Below are 15,266 nucleotides of genomic sequence, written 5' to 3' on the forward strand. Positions count from 1 at the left end.
CGTGGCTGGCTGCTCTCTGCTCCCCGGTAGGGCGAGGGCCTGAGGGCCAGGATTTGGGCTCGAGGTGTCTTCGCCCCTGTTTTGGGGCCCATGGGGCACCGGGCTGGAGGTTTGCTCCTCTGCTCTCGAGGAGGCCCTGCTGTGGCCAGACAGGCTCTGGGTGTCGTCTGCAGACGAGGAACCGGGAGCCTGAAGAAGTGACACTGGGGCAGGTCGCACGCGCCCCCCCCTGCCGTGTCCCTCCCTGCCCCCACCCCAGGAAGCTCGGCCAGGCCTTTCTCTTCTGGTGCTTCTCCATCCAGGTGCCCACCCGCCCCGACTGCATCGAAGCATCGGTCCACGCCGATAGCCGACCTCGGTGAGCACGGCCAGCCCAGCTCAGGCCCTTCCCGGGGCAGCTCCCTGGCCCGGGCCGTGCTGGCCGTGACACACCCACGCTCCTGTGCTGCAGCGTGTCTTCCTGGGCGGCGCGGGGCTCATGCTGCCCGGTCCGTCCTGGCTCTGGTGACACCAGGAATGGGGCCAGACGCTGGCTCTAGCCAGCAGTGAATGACTCTGGAGCAGCTCCGTTATTTGGCGCCTTAGCAACCTGTTTTCCGTTGATGATAAAAGCCTCGGGGTTTATGGGCGACCTTGTGTTAATCAGTAACGCGCTCCAGCCGCCGGTTCTCTGGCCGAGTCTCCGGGGCTGTGCTTATCTTTCTCTGACCTCTGGAGTCTCGGGATGGGCCGGGCGGGTGTCGGGGGAGGTGGCTGCGCCCGGCCGCTGCGGCGGAGACTGTTCCCCGGGCGCGGGAGGCCGCGGGCGACCAGCGGTAGGTGCAGGCGTCGGGTCTCCCTCCTGACGTCCCTCTGTCTTGATGCCGCTCCTGTAAAGGTTTGCAAAAGCCTCGATGCGCTGTGGGGACGCAGGCTGCTTTGTTGGGGGGCAAATGCTGTCTAGCGAGAAAGAGTCCCTCTTTGGGAGACGAAGTCCTCGGGGGCGAGGAGCGGGACCTTGAGCGGGGGTGGGGGTGGGGGAGGTCTTGGCGGCACGTGCGGGACAAACCTTAACCAGCCGCACACGCTGTCTTTCCACAAGTCAGGTCGCCTCCAGGGAGCGGTGCCCTTTAGCGCTTTGAAGGAAAGGCGGGCTGTGGTCGGGTGTCCAGGAAAGGGGTCTGCTGCCCCGGGTCTGGAGCCTTGGCGTCCCCGTGGCTTGTCCGCAAGAACAAGACCCGCCCGGGTCCCTCCAGGACAGGCCGCTCACGGGGAGGCCGGGGCCAGGCGTGGGCAGGGCACAGTGCAGCTCTTATTCAGCGATCACTAACCTCAGCGGAGGGCCAGCCGCGGGCCACGGCCACGGGGCGGGGGCACGGCCAGCAGGCCCCGGAGCCTGGAGCAGGCCTGGGCTCCTGGGGGGAGGGACACAAATGTGAAATGTGCGTGAGGCCCCACTGTCAGGCCGTTTATTTTCATCGGCTTCTAGGGCCCTTCTCGGCTCCAAGGGCTGGGTTCCAGGGGGCAGCGAGGGTGGGCAGGTGGTGGTGATAAACTGGCGAATAAACACCCAGACGCCAGTTCCCGGGTGCCGAGGAGGACGCTCACGGGGCTTGTGGCCGAGTGATGGCTGGGCTGGATGCTGAGGAAGAAGACCACCCTCCCGGGGGCGGCCGAGGCCGAAGGGCCCCAGCGGGAGGACGGCAGGTGGACGCAGGGCAGCGGGGGTGTGGCCAGTAGGCCCAGCACCCAGGGCACAAGTGTTGTGGACACAGTGGGGGGTGTTGTTTTTCATCCAGTGGGGCGCCCAGCAGATGCCCGGCGGCCGTGGTCCTCACTGGACAGAGGGCCTCGGCTCGCCGTTGGGAGCAGTACGGGCTGGGAGACAGAGACCTGGCCTGCGAGGTGTCGGGTATGCGTGTGTGGGATGCGTGTGTCGGGGGGGTGTTGGCAGGGGGTGGGGGGTGAGCACGGGCCCAGGGAGGGCACCAAACGGGTTCTGCCTTGTGCTCCGAGCTGGGATGCACACGCCTGGCACTGGGGAGAGTGACCCAGTAAAGGGGGGTGTCTTGCCCGCTTTGGGGAGGACTTGGGGGGCGGGTGGGTGGGTAGGGAGGAAAGACGCAGGCACTGCTTGCCCCATGGCGAGGGGTGCTGGGGTTACCCCCGATGGGTTTGGCTGGGCAGGAGCCCGCATGGGAGCGAGGGGCCGGGGGGCCTCTTCTCCCAGTCCTGTCTTCAGACCGTGGCCTGTAACCCTAGGGGGTGTTCACCGGCTCTGGGGTCCAGGCCTGGGGGCATCTGCACCGGCCGGTCCTGCAGCTCAGGGGCCGGGGCCTGGGGTCGTGTGTCTGCCTGTGCGCGTGTGTGTGCACGTGTGTGCAGTAACCTGTCCGAGGCTGGCACTTGGTCCCGAACCAGCCCACATCCCCAGGCTGTGCACCTGGAGCCGCCCATTGGGTTCGGTCGCTCTTGGACCCGTGCTGCTGCGACAGCCGGGCAGAGGGTGTCTGAGACAGCGCTTGCTTGTGTTTGACGTTTCAGGGTAAGGAATCTGCGTAAGTGCCTCGAGGGGCAAGTTGCGAAGTGTCACCAAGGGGCTGCCGCTGGGGCCCCTGCGGGTGGGGGGTTCTCGGGGGACCAGCAGCAGGACTGGGGGCCCCATGGTCTGTGCGTGGAGGAGCCTGGCCTTGGTCGGCTTTGGAACCAGGGTGCTGTGGCCTGGCCGTGTGTTCCCACCCCAAGCCTCTGCTTCCCTCCCAACACCTCGGGGGGCTTGGAGCTGTGGGCAGGCGAGCGTTCACTCTGGGAGGGGACGGGAGAGATGGGGAACACGTGTGTGTGTGTGTGTGTGTGTGTGTTGGGGGGCTCTCGGAAGGCTGGGTTCAGTCAGAAGACCTGGGTGCAGGCTCCCTGGCTCCCTTCGGGCTCGGACCCGCGGACCAATTACAGTGTAGAGGGGATTGAACGGGGAGCGCAGGAGCCAGAACCACGTTGACGAGTTGGGGGATTCGTAAACTGCTCAGGACAGAGTTCACTGATTCCAGGATCGACTTTCATCCTCTTTTCCCGAGACCTCCGCATCCGCTGGGAGCGGGTTCAGCCCACGCTCAAGTGTTATAACAGATCGGGGCAGGCCGGTGTTTTCCGCGTTAGCAGTAGGCCCCGGGGACGAGGGCAGCAGCTCCATGACACCAGGGGACCCGGCTCCCTCTGACGCCTCTGCCTGCAGCTCCTGTCCTGGTTGGGGCTTGCTGGTCTCAAGGAGGCTGCTGCCCCCTGGCCGTTGCATCTGCGTTCCGGGCAGGAGGAGGCGTTCCTTTTGCAGCGCTCGCCCCACGCCGCACCCAGCAGCTGCACTGTCCTGACCGCCGCTGCGGGGCGCTCCCTCACGACTGGCCCGTGCCCGCTGGACAGGTGTACAGAGGTGACTCCTGCCACGTGGCAGAGCAGTCCGCCCCGTGGGTATCCTTGACCCCCGGCCTGAATTTGGCGGAATGAGCCATTTCCCCATGGCTTCGTCCCCCTCCCCGCTGCTGTCCATTGGTGGGACCTGCGTTTCTTCTTTCGGTGTGGGGGCTGGGCAGGGCCCAGCCTTCAGTCTCTGAAAACAAGGAACAGGAGACCGCAGCCACCGTCTCTTCCCCTATCGCTCCCCGCCTCTCGGGTGCCGGCCCCTCGGGACGAGGGCAGCCAGCCCACTCTCCCCGGCCTCCCGCCACTGCCCCAGGCCATTCTGCTGGCCGCTCCCCTCCCTGGCTTGCATCCTGGGTGAAAAGCTGCCCCCCGACTCCCCCAGCCAGAGGTGGTACCCTTCTCCCCTCCCTGCTGCTCCTGCCTCTCCTGGGGCGCGGGCAGGGCCGAGGGCAGGATAAAAGCTGCCCCCTCGCCGCCTCATGGGGCTCCGGTGCTCTGAAAGGCTCAGAGGGAGGGACAGGGCCACTCTGCAGGCCGGCCCTGAGGCCCAGAGTTAAGAGGCGCTGGCGAGCTGCCCCCACAGAGCCTCCCTCCTCCCTGCTTGCAGTGAGTCTGCACCCTCTGCGGGTTTGGCTCCTCCTGAGCTCTGGGGCGGCTGACGCTGGTCCCGGCACCGCCCCCCTCGCGGCCGAGGACGTGCATTTGCTCCTGTTAATGCCCGCGAGTTCCTGCAGCCCGTCCATCCTCAGCCTGAGCCTCGGCAGACAGGCAGGGACCGGCCCGTTAAGGGATTGCGTTGGCTCTGCCGTGTGCTGTCTCCGGGGCTTCACACGGCACACTGGATGGCTCCCTCGGGCTGTCACAGCAGGGCCATTGCTGGGTCTGCGGTGTCTCCCCAATCAGGGTGGCCAGGAGCGTTTGCTGCACATGTGGCATAACGGGACAGCGGAGCCTGGAGGTCTGACGCAGACGCCACGGCCCTGTGTGGCCGTTCAGCCCGTGAAAGAGGAGGGGCCGGGAGAGTTAAAACATACACAGACACCAAAGACCGAGATGAAGGGCCGCGTAGAATAAACCATTCCTGCCGTTTTCATAGCGACTGCATGTGGGAATGGTGCTGTGCTGGCTGTACTGGGCTGCAGAAAGCAATACCTCATTAAAATGAATTTCAGCAAGTTCCCCTGTGGTGCAGCAGATTTAGCATCTGGCGTTGCCACGGCAGTGACACAGGTCGCACCTGCAGTGCGGGTTCATTCCCGGGCCCAGGAACTTCCACATGCTGAGGGTGCAGCCAAAAAAACAAGAGATGAATTTCACCTTTTACTTTTTAAATTCCGTGCTTGGCTCACTGCGTCTCCCTGGGCCAGCTGCTGGAGGGCCGCCGCTAAACTGCCTGGACCGACTCCCGCGGCAGCACACGCACCTCTTAGGTCCTCGCCCAGCCCTGCGTTGTGAAATGGGAGAATTCTTTTTTTTTTTTTTTTTTTTGGCTGCACCTGCAACATGCGGAAGTTCTCAGGCTAGAGGGTCAAACCCGAGCCTCAGTGGTGATAATGCCAATCCCTAACCCTCTGACCAAGAGGGAACTCTCGAGAAATCCGGAGAATTCTTAAGGAGGGTGTCTGCCGAGAAAGAAGGTGGCCGATTGGCCGTCACTCCTGCTCTCGCTGGCTCTGGGGACAGGACTGCCATCCCTTGGCACACAAGGGACAGGAGGGAGCCGTTGCAAGGGGCGATGGGGGCGTATAAAGTACTTGGGATGCGTATGAGAACCAACGTGGACCCGTAAGCTCTGAGGTCGGGTGGGGTTTATGCTGCCGAAACGACCGGGAGAAGCATTGTGTGTGGTCTGCCTGGCGGTTGAGTTTCTGTGGGTGTGAGTGCCAAATTCAGCCCCCGCCTGCCCGGGAGCCATCTGCCCTGCCCCTGCCTGTCAGGACAGAGCGTCGTCAGCAGGGAGGCGGTGGTACGGGTGTCAGGATGGCGAGACATGGGATCAGGTTTCTTCTGCAGAGATCGGCCTTGGTAATTCCCTGGCATTGGACTGCCCAGTTGGCTTCTAGAAACATCCATCAGTTTGTTCATTTCACAATCAGGTATCTGATTGTTGTTACCGTCAGCACCCATTCGGGAAGTGGTTGCGGAAAACCACAAATGAGGGCCTGCCAACACCTGTTGAGGAGCTGGTGTGGCAACACCTGGCCAAGGGTCAGAGGGGCCGCCAGGGGCCTGGCTGGTCAGTGGGAAGGCAGGATGCAGGGAGGAACCTTAGAACACGCATCCAGAGGCAGTGAGCGCAGCAGCGCAGGGGACCCGGGGCTGGGACCTGGGGCTCTGCTGCTGTCCACACACACCTGCACAGGGACCCCACAGGGCAGCAGGCGGGAACCTCCATTCTGGGTCTCAGCACCCCAGCAGCCACTGGCTCCTGGCATCGCCATCCTCCGCCCATGGTCACTCCCCTGCTGCTCAGCACCCTCGGTTCGGACCTCAAGTGTGGGCCTGGGCTCTGGAGGAGCCACCTGGAGGCCCACACCTGTGGGGAGGACGAAACGGCACGGAGCTCCCCACCAAGGTCAGGGGCACTTGAGAAGTCCGACAGTACACACAGAATCTGCATTGGAGTCAGACTTCTCTCCAGATGGAATTTGTTCTGTGAACAAGTTTGCAAAGCGTCCAGAAACACGCAGTGGGTTGGGACACTCAGAGGGTGGGGCGAGGCCATAGTACCGTTACGAGACAGGACACCGTGGCGCAAAAACACTGCACTAGGGGCTAACAAACAAGTCCACGCCCCGTCGGCATGGGGCCAGGGGACGTAGAAGACGTTGGCTTGTTCACCGACCGGTTGAAGAATGTGGCTTAAAAGTCCCACCCAGCTGGGCTTCCTGAGTCTAAGCCTCAGGCTTGCCCAGCAGTGGTAGGGGCTGCAGCCCCCCGGGCACAACAGGGCCCGCCCGCAGGACACTCACGCAGGCGGGTCCGAGGATGGGCAGCGGGGGCACAGCGAGGAGGAGCTGACCCCGGGCCGCCCAGGGCGCAGTGGACAGTGGGCAGTGGGCAGAAAACGCCGTTCAACCGCACAGGGTACCCTGTCCCGCCCATTAGACCAGCAGACACCGAGGGTGGGGTGAGGGTGCTCCACGCTTGGGGCCCCCACATGGGAATCAGAGGGCTGGGCTTCCAGCCCTGGAAACTGTGGGGGTGGCTGGCTTTCTGGCCCTTTATAGGGGGTACGTGTCCGTCGGAAGAAGCACAGAGGTGCAGGAGGCTCCCTGGGAGAAGGCTCCTGGTCTCGGTGTCCTGAGCACTGGAAGGGGCAAACTGGCACTGGGCTTCCTCCACCCTGCTCCCCAGCTGGCAGTAGGGACTCACGCGCCAGCCACATCCTAGAGGCTGAAACGTGAGGCGGGCCTGCAGGCGGTGGGTTCACACCCAGAGGGGACCCGCGGACGCTGCTTCTTTCACGGAAGAGGCTTGGACGGTCTGAACGGCCACCCTCACGGATTGCAACCACGACCCCATGCCCAAGGGGAAAGATGGAGGCTCCGTCATGCCACACACAGTCTGGGGCGAGAGGCAGGCAGGCAGGGCGCAGGACCAGCGTGCCGTCTGCAGGTGGCAGCGAGACCAGGGCTGGGAGCACAGAGGCAGCTCTGTCACCACGCTGTCACCCGCAGGGCTTCTGAAACAAAGGAAGTCAACTGAACGTGGGGAAGCCATCGAGGCTTAAACAGAGGTGGAGTCCAGCTGGACCCGGGCAGGCATCTCTGGACCGTGGAGGGGCCAGACGCCAAGAGTCACAACAGTACACGGAGACCCAGTCACATTGGCCGCCAGGCAGACACGGGCTAGACATGTGCAGCTGCACTGTGGCCCGTGTGACAGCACCCCGTGAGTCCCACAGGTGCCACTGAGCGCCCGCAGCTCCCAGGGACTGTTGTTGGCGCAGACGTTTGTTTGAAGGCATGTTTCTCTTGTCCGTTAGCTTCCTTGTGCTTGCACGTGTCACGTGATTAAAGCACTGCCCACCCCTGGTGCACATGAACTGCTGTGACTTTTTAAAGGACTAGATGGCAGTACCTTTCCTTTTTTTTTTTTTTTTTGTCTTTTTTTTCTTTTTAGGGCCACTCCCGCGGCATATGGAGGTTCCCAGGCTAGGGGTCGAATTGGAGCTACAGCTGCCAGCCTCCACCACAGCCACAGCAACACGGGATCCGAGCCGCGTCTGCAACCTGCACCACAGCTCACGGCAACTCCGGATCCTTAACTGAACAAGGCCAGATATCGAACCCGCAACCTCATGGTTCCACTGCGCCACGACGGGAATTCCAAGATGGTAGTGCCTTTTAAAACATAAACTTTGCTTATGTTTTTCTTGGGGAGCTCCATCTTACATAAACATTCAACACAGCGTATAAGGATGCTCCATGCGGCGTCCCTTGCAAAGGAGACAGCGGAGGTGACCCGCGTGTCCTCAGGCGGCGAACGGTGACCTCCTAACACATCCGCACGCTGAGATGCTCTGTGGCTGACCTCACAAGCACGAAAGCCGTGATGCCGGTGCTGACACTGCAGGCCCTGGACCCGTCCTGCCCCAGTCACACCTCGTGATGTTGGAACTGTCATCCCCACTGTACAGATGAGGAAGTGGGGCTCAGAGAGGTCCATACCTGTTTCAGGGTCACACAGCTCGTGGGTGGAGAGGCCAGGATTTGAACCCAGGTAGTGCCCTCTGGTCTCCACTACTTTCTCAGAAAGGGAGAGATTTGTCCTGGCTGGAAAGACTTCTCTGCTTGTAGTGTCTAGCCCGGTCCGGTTGCTGTGACGGGACCCCATAGACGTGGGGCCAACGGGCAGCAGGCGTCTATTTCTCGGTCTGGAGGCTGGAGGTTCACGATCAAGGCACCAGCAGACTCGGTGTCTGGCGCGGACCCACTTCCTGGTTCTCAGGCTCCTCGCTGCGACCTCACCTGGTGGGTGGGCGGGAGCTCGAGGTCTCTTTCGTAAGGGGCTTCACCCTCATGACCTCGTCACCTCCTGAGGACCCGCAGGTGCCAGCGCACTGGAGACGGTTAAGGTGCCCGCTGTGAATTAGGGCAGGTGCGAACATTCAGTCTGCAGCACAGAGCAGGGAGGGGGGTCCGGCAAACCACCGTGTGCGCTTGCTTGGAATCTCCCCCTTTGAAAATGCCCCGGGGCGGGGGAGGAGACCCCGACTGGGCAGCCGTCGGCCTGGGGGTGGGACGCGCTGCGGCCGCCGTTACCCTGGTAACCGTGCATTTCTGAGTGGGTTCCAGGTTTTACAGTGAGAACGTATCGCTCTATACTAATTTACAAAATCTCGTTAATTTGTAACATCTTAAAAAAAACAGAGTTCCAAAGTTGGGGTGTTTTCTACTTGAAATGTTTCATGGGAGCGGGAGGGCTGGGCAGGGGTGCAGCTCTCACGTCCTGGCTAAATGGGGGATCCCTGGAGTCCCCCCAGCCCCTTCAGACCTGGTTTCGGGAGTTAGTGAAGCAAAACTACTTCTTTAAGCTTCTTCCACCCCGACTCTGCCCCCCGCCCCGGCCCGTCCCCACAGGTTTCTCTGCAGCTGTGAGACTGAAATGTGTCTTCCGGTGGCTCTGGGAAAACAGTCATTTCCTGGGCATTTTGGTTGGTTTTGCTCTTTGCTGTTTAGGACACAATTCCTATATAAGGAAGTGGTGGTTTGGCCCTTAGACGGCCTGGCTCTGCTGCTTACTCACTGTGTGACTCTGGGCGAGTTGCTTAACCTCTCTGTGCCTCAGTTCCCTCATCTATAAATGAAGCTCCTAAGAGTGCCTGCTTCTTGAGAGAGCTGAAGAGTAAGCAGGTGCACGCAGAGCCACCAGAATGCCTGGGGACACTAACGAGCATGCGTGCAGACACTGTCACGACAGGACTGTGAACTCCAGCTGGTGGTAGACCTGTCGCCTGAAATTCTGCCACTCGGGCTCCCCCTCAGTGAGCTGGGACTAGTGGGGGCCATACCAGCCTGCTGCTTCCTGACAGGGGCTGGTAATTGGCGGTGTGGAACGGTCTGCTGTCCACTGGCTGGACCATTGAGCCCCCTACAGGTGCAGCGGGAGCACGTGAGAGTGCCCGACCAGTGGGGGCGCCTGCCTACGAGGGACAAGCGAAGCTCCTGTGCAGATGAAGAGCGGGTGCTCTGTGGTCCTGCCTTACACCGCAGTGGCCTCAAAGTCTCTTCTCTTTGTCGTTTGACGGAGCCCAGAGCACGTCAGCAGCTGTGCCTCTGCTTTGGAGAAAGGCGAGGTTCGGGCACACAGCGGGGGCGGGGGGGGTGTCCCTCCCCAGTGGGCTTCCAGCTTCTGCTTCTGCCTGGGCAGGTGGGGGTTAGGGTCCCGCCCAGCTCCCTCCTCCGCCTGTGAGCAGCTGCCCACCCCCACCCTGGAGTGGACGTTCTGCCCCAAGAGCAGCAGCTCCTTCACCACTCAGACGTCAGGGTGGGACACGCCTGCTGCCCGGCGGCAGCTCAGTTCTCTGTCTACGCGTCATTTGAGTGGATGCAAGCTCTTAAGTCGCTTGGCCACATCCTTGGGGCGGGCGCCCAGCGTCTCTCTTGCTGACATCCGTAAACGCTGCGGGAGAGCCTCAGCGCCGTGGCCGCGAACTTCACGGCTTCCCCTCTTGGCCTTCTTGCCCTGGGAGAACTTTCACAGGGACTTTGAAGACCAGAGTGACAGCCGCCTGGAGGGACCCGGGAGCCCACAGGCTGGGGGTCCAGATGCCAGTCACGCAGCCTGAAGGTTGAATAGAAATTTTAATAGCGACTTTTAGTTGAGGTGGTTCGGAACACAGCAAGCGGATTCATGTGTTCTTAAGAATCACAGAAATTGTTCCAACAGATTTCATGTCTGAAAGTGCGTTTTGTTTAAAAGTCTCTTTCGACGTAGGAGTTTTCTTTCTGGGATGAGTTTCAAGCTGGTGGTCCAAGTCGCGGGAAGCTGCGGGTTCACGGGAAGGGCGTGTCCATGGTGTGGCCTCGGTGCAGAATGCTGGGCTGTTGAGTGCTGTTTCGGGAGGGAAACCGTCCAGCGGCCAGGACCCTTTCTCCCTGTCCTGTGGCTTGGCTTCTTTAAGGGCCATCAGCTGCGCCTTCCTCGCCATCCCCTCCTGCTGGACGTAGCTGCCTTTTGAAGGCCTGCCGACCAGTCCTGACAAAAATAAATGTGTTCTCCATCTGCCTTTCTTTTTTGGGGGGGGGGGTTGGGTGCGGCATGTGGACGTTCCCAGGCTGGGGGCTGAATCTGAGCCGCAGCTGCCAGCCTGCACCACAGCCACAGCAACGCCAGATCCGAGCCGTGTCTCTGACCTACAGCACAGCTCACGACAGCACAGGGTCCTTAACCCACTGAGCGGGGCCAGGGATTCAACCCACATCCTCATGGATACCAGTAGGGTTCGTCACTGCTGAGCCACAACAGGAACTCCTGTTCTCGTTATCTGAATGCACAGAGCCTGCGGGGGCCGAGGCCTGGAGAGCCCGGTGGCACGTCCTTGGAGGGCTTTGCAGGTGGACCCCACGTCTTGACTGGAGCTGGTGGTTTCCTGGCCCACCCCCGGCAAAGGCGCCCCCCTCTGCCAGGGTTCATCCTGACCCACCTGTGTCAGCTGCTCAGACAGGGCTGGTGGGGTTTCAGAGCTTTGCTCCGAACCCCTGGAGGCCTGGCCGCTGGTTTTCCTGGGCTGTTTACTCATGTTTACTCGTGTTTGGTTTGCTTAGTAACTCGCGTTCTCCAAGGTCCCGGGGTGGATTGGAAGGACGTTGTATCAGCTGGTCCCCAAGAGCACCGGCCTCCTGCCTGGGGCCTCTGCTGCCACCGTCTCATCAACCCCGGAGCCAGCAAAGCCAAGATCTTCCCACCAGTGGGCTTTATTTTCGTGAAGTACGTGGTGATTTCACACGTGCTCTCGGGTTGAAGAGCGGAACACGAAACCTCCCGGTGGCAGGGCGGAAAGTCGCCTCCTGTGGGCGCCTTGTATGTCTGAGGCTGGTCCCCAGCGGAGCGCAGCCCTGGGCGGCGCATCCCCCTGGAGGGGCGTGGAACCGGCGCGGGACGCCCGGGCTGGAGCGCGTCCTCTGGGGAGCCGCAGACTCTGCCTCTCCCTGCTCCTTCCGGGACCTGGAGAGAGCTCGGGAAGCTCGCAGGCCTTTCCAGTTTAGTGCCGCCCGAACAGCGATCAGCAGGAAGGACGGAAGGATGGCTGGGCACAGGAATGAGGTGTGTGGTGGGGGAGGACGGAAGGCCGGCTGGGCACGGGATGAGGTGTGGGGCAGGGAGGACGGAAGGCCGGCTGGGCACAGGAATGAGGTGTGGGGTGGGGTGTCCCGGCAGAAGGGGCCTCCAGAGGCCGGAGTCCTCAGTGAGCCCTTTGGAGACGCGGCCCTTGGTGGTGGTGGGCTCTCCGGAGTTCGTGTGTGGAGCCAACTTGGTAAACAGGCGGGCGCTACCCCAACAAATGCAGCAGGACCTGGGGGTGAGAGAGGGCGCCCGCTGCCAGGGACGAGGTGTTGTGCCCGCGCTGGGAGGGAGGCGCGAGCTCCTTTCCTCCCAAAGCCCCGGCCCACCCGCCCTTCTGAGTTTGGGCAGGACCCTTCTCTCGAGGCCCAGGATGTGGGCACCGACCCGGTGTCTTTGGGGAAGCTGGGGGGCAGAGATGATTAGCTCTGATTTGATACACGTCTGAGGCTGGGGAAGGAAGTTGGCAGCAACTCCAGGACGCCCTGGCCCTGGGAACTGCTGGGGACGGAATATGCCCGGCTCGCTCCTGGGAGCCAGCTGTGCCAGGGGGCAGACTGGTCTCAAATCCTGGGCCTGCCAGTAACTTGGTGACCTCTCACGGAGTCATATGAGGTCAGCAGAGCAGTCACGGCACATGACGCTGTCACCTGGGGTGGCTCTTGATACAGGACGGTGAGGCCCCTTCACTTGGGGGTCCTGAGCACCCCCAGCCGTGGAGGGGACCCAGGACCCCGATGGGGGGGGTCTCCCTTCAGCAGAGATGCTATTTACTGCAGGAGGGGGTTGGCAACGTTCCTGTGCCAACCTTTATTTCACAATAAATAAAACAAGTTCCTAAGCATTCAGATGCGGTGTGTTTTACACCCGCCACGTGAGAGTCGTGGGAAAGCTGCAGCGTCTCCGTGTCCCGTGCGGTTGGTGCAACCAAGACCCGGTCTTGGTGTCTCCTGCCTCTGGAGGCAGGATCTGGGGACGCTGGGGACGTCACCGTAAGAGGTAACTGTGTGGGGCCTTGACCGTGTCAGGCATCTTCCCAGCTGTTTCCAGGTGGGGACTTTCCAAGTCACCGCCAGCTGTTGACATTAGTGCGTCCCTACCCCCTCGACAGCAGAGGAACAGGTTTGGCCAGGAAGTGGGGCGGGGGCAGGGCCCGGGACCCAGACTGCCGCCTCTCACCGGGATGCTTTCTAGGGTGTGCCAGAGACGGCAGAGGTACACAGTTCAAGGCGGGCCAAGGCTCGGGCCAGAGAGCCGCGCTCCCCACGGCCGGACCTGGCAGGCTTGGGAAGGTCATGGGCTCAGTCTGACCATTCAATCCTTGTCCCCACACGTGGTCGGAGGGCGCATGACCCAAGGACGATCCGAGGCCCGGGGCCCAGGGCAGGACCGGAGAAGCAGACCCAGCACAGCCCCTCCCAGCCCCACCCTCCAAGCTTGGCTCCCAAACCTGCACCCTCGGCAGAAGGCCGAGGACAGGACGGGGCGCCACCAAGGCCTGGAGCCGGAGGTGACTATCGGGGTCCTGGCAGTGGGCTGGAGGTGGGCTGTGGGCTGATTTCTGCCTTGGAGGAGCCGTGGGTCCTGGCCGAGTGGAGAAGGCCTGGAGGCTCTGGTAGACGGCTTTTCCGGCTGGCGGAGCCGGTGGGGTCAGAAGTCCTCGCGAGTAGCGTTTAAGCGAGAACTGGCCTCGGGGCAAATGTCAAAGCCAGGTGCTGCCAGTCGCGGGCCCAGTCAGGGGCATTGGCCACCCTCTGTGGAGGTCCGCGACAGACCTCTGCTCAGAGAAGGGTCGCAGTCTCGGGCAATGTCCCCGTTGCCCCTGCAGCAGACACACTGAGGGCCCCGGGGTCTCAGGGCTGTGTCTGCCCAGCGCTGGGGGCTCCTGGGGACACTGGTTCCTGAAGACCTGAGGGAATAAGCTTTTCTCTAGTCACCGGGGAGGCAGAGGGGCGTCCCCTGCGGTGGGGATTAAGGGATGGCTGGAAGAAGGCCTTGGCGGGCAGGGGCAGGGCAGGGCCGGGCAGACCTCCATGGACTCAGTGCCGAGCGTGACCACCTTCTCGCCTGGGAGCGGGCGGCTAGAACGGCAGGATGATAGTCTGAAGGAGTCTGAGCAGAGCCCCAGGCAGCTGTCCCGGGTCCAGCTGGCCGTTTGCACCTGCAGCTGCCTGGGGAAGGGGTCAGGCTTTCCCAGCTGTGGCTCCGTCCTGAGTGGGGCGCAGGGCTGCAGGGGGCCAGGCAGCCAGAGCCGGGCAGCCCCCGGTTTGGAGGAAGGGCCTTTGTGCCGAGTGCCAGGAAGATGAGCAAAGTAATGACTGTCACCTCATCCCCTACGGCAGGAAGAACCCTCCAGAAGCCCCTCTGCAGTCCCCGTGTGTCTGTGTCTGTGCAGGGCTGGAACTTGGCTTCTGGGGGGCCACCTGTTTCTGGGGTCACTCATCTTACTTCGGGCCTTGTGGCAGGCTGAGACTCAGGCTGGGAGGCGTCCACATGCTTCCCGAGATCGGGGGGGACCCTGCCCCCCTTCTTCACAGAGAAACACGCCCACAGTGGTACAGTGGGGCCGCACCTGGGCCCTGGTGCCATGTGTGTTCCCTGGGTCCTGCCTGGTCTGGGTTGGGGGCACCAGGGAGCCACCCATCACCTTTCCAGCCCCAGGGCCGAGCACTGCCCACCCATCGAGCTCCCCGCACAGCCTGCCCCAGGCCCTGTGGTGTGCACCGTCGGTCCGGGTTAGGGGCTGGGTGGGGTCCACTGACCTGTCTCCTGGCCGAGCCCCGTGACAGCACCTGCTTACAACGGCTCCAGGCCAAAAGCCGCTTACTGGATTAGTGGGTGCCTGGCAGAGCCCCCCCAGTGGCCAAGAAGAGGCCCAAGTTTCTGTGCTGCTGCACGAAGTTCTGTCTGCTTCTGAGTTGGCCGCTGAGACCCGCCGGCTGCTACCGGGACGGAAGGACCGGGAAGCCGTGTCCGCTCCGGCGACCACATGATCTCAGTGGCCGAGGCCCGAGGGACCCGGGCAGGGCGGGCCAGGCCGTAATCCCTCGTCATCCCCAGGCCGGAGGCTGACCTGCCAGGCCGCCAGTGTCCTTTCACCAACTTTGGAAGGTCGAAGATGCTGGCCAGCTACTCGGCCTGCCTCTTCTGGGGGGTCTGTGCCGCCCTGCTGGCTGTGGCCCTGGCCTATTACTTCTACTGGTGAGTGTGGCCGGGGCCGGACGGTGGGCCGGGGTGGCGGGTACTCGCTTCTGCTTGTGCTGAGGCTCGTCCCCCACCTGCCCTGGGGTGGGGAGCTCGCGGGGGGCCGGGGGAGCATCTCCCGGGAGGGGGCTGCTGATTCGCACGGTGGTCTGTCTCGCAGATAAAGGGTCGTTTCCATCCAAGGGCCGCCCCCCTGTCCCAGCTAGAGGTGAGGAGCCGGTTTATGCTGAAGCACCCGTGACCCCTCGGCCGCTGTGACGGCCCCCAGAGCTTGCTGTGCACGTGCGGGTGGGCGAGTCAGAGTCCTGGACGCTCCCTGCCAGCCCTGTCTGCAGGTGGCAAACTTGTGCAGAGGCTGGTAAGGGCACCGCGCCGGG

General features: G+C 62.6%; 1 protein-coding gene across 9 annotated transcripts in view; it reads left to right on the forward strand.

Annotated features, from left to right (window-relative positions):
• Positions 1-15,266, forward strand: part of AGPAT3 (1-acylglycerol-3-phosphate O-acyltransferase 3) — a 103,145-nt gene that overhangs the window by 40,025 nt on the left and 47,854 nt on the right. Inside the window, exon 1 of one of the 9 annotated variants that reach the window (XM_021068325.1) lies at positions 723-815. The exons of 3 other annotated variants lie outside the window; for them this stretch is intronic. The gene's annotated coding sequence lies outside the window, so the exon portion shown is untranslated. Of the gene's footprint in view, positions 1-722; positions 878-1,872; positions 1,892-11,540; positions 11,668-12,664; positions 12,685-13,153; positions 13,196-15,266 lie in introns of those variants that run through there. 5 more of the 9 variants (XM_021068328.1, XM_021068335.1, XM_021068327.1 and 2 more) reach the window with 5 other exon arrangements.

This window comes from Sus scrofa, chromosome 13 (genome assembly GCF_000003025.6).
Source record: "Sus scrofa isolate TJ Tabasco breed Duroc chromosome 13, Sscrofa11.1, whole genome shotgun sequence".
Taxonomy (NCBI): domain Eukaryota; kingdom Metazoa; phylum Chordata; class Mammalia; order Artiodactyla; family Suidae; genus Sus; species Sus scrofa.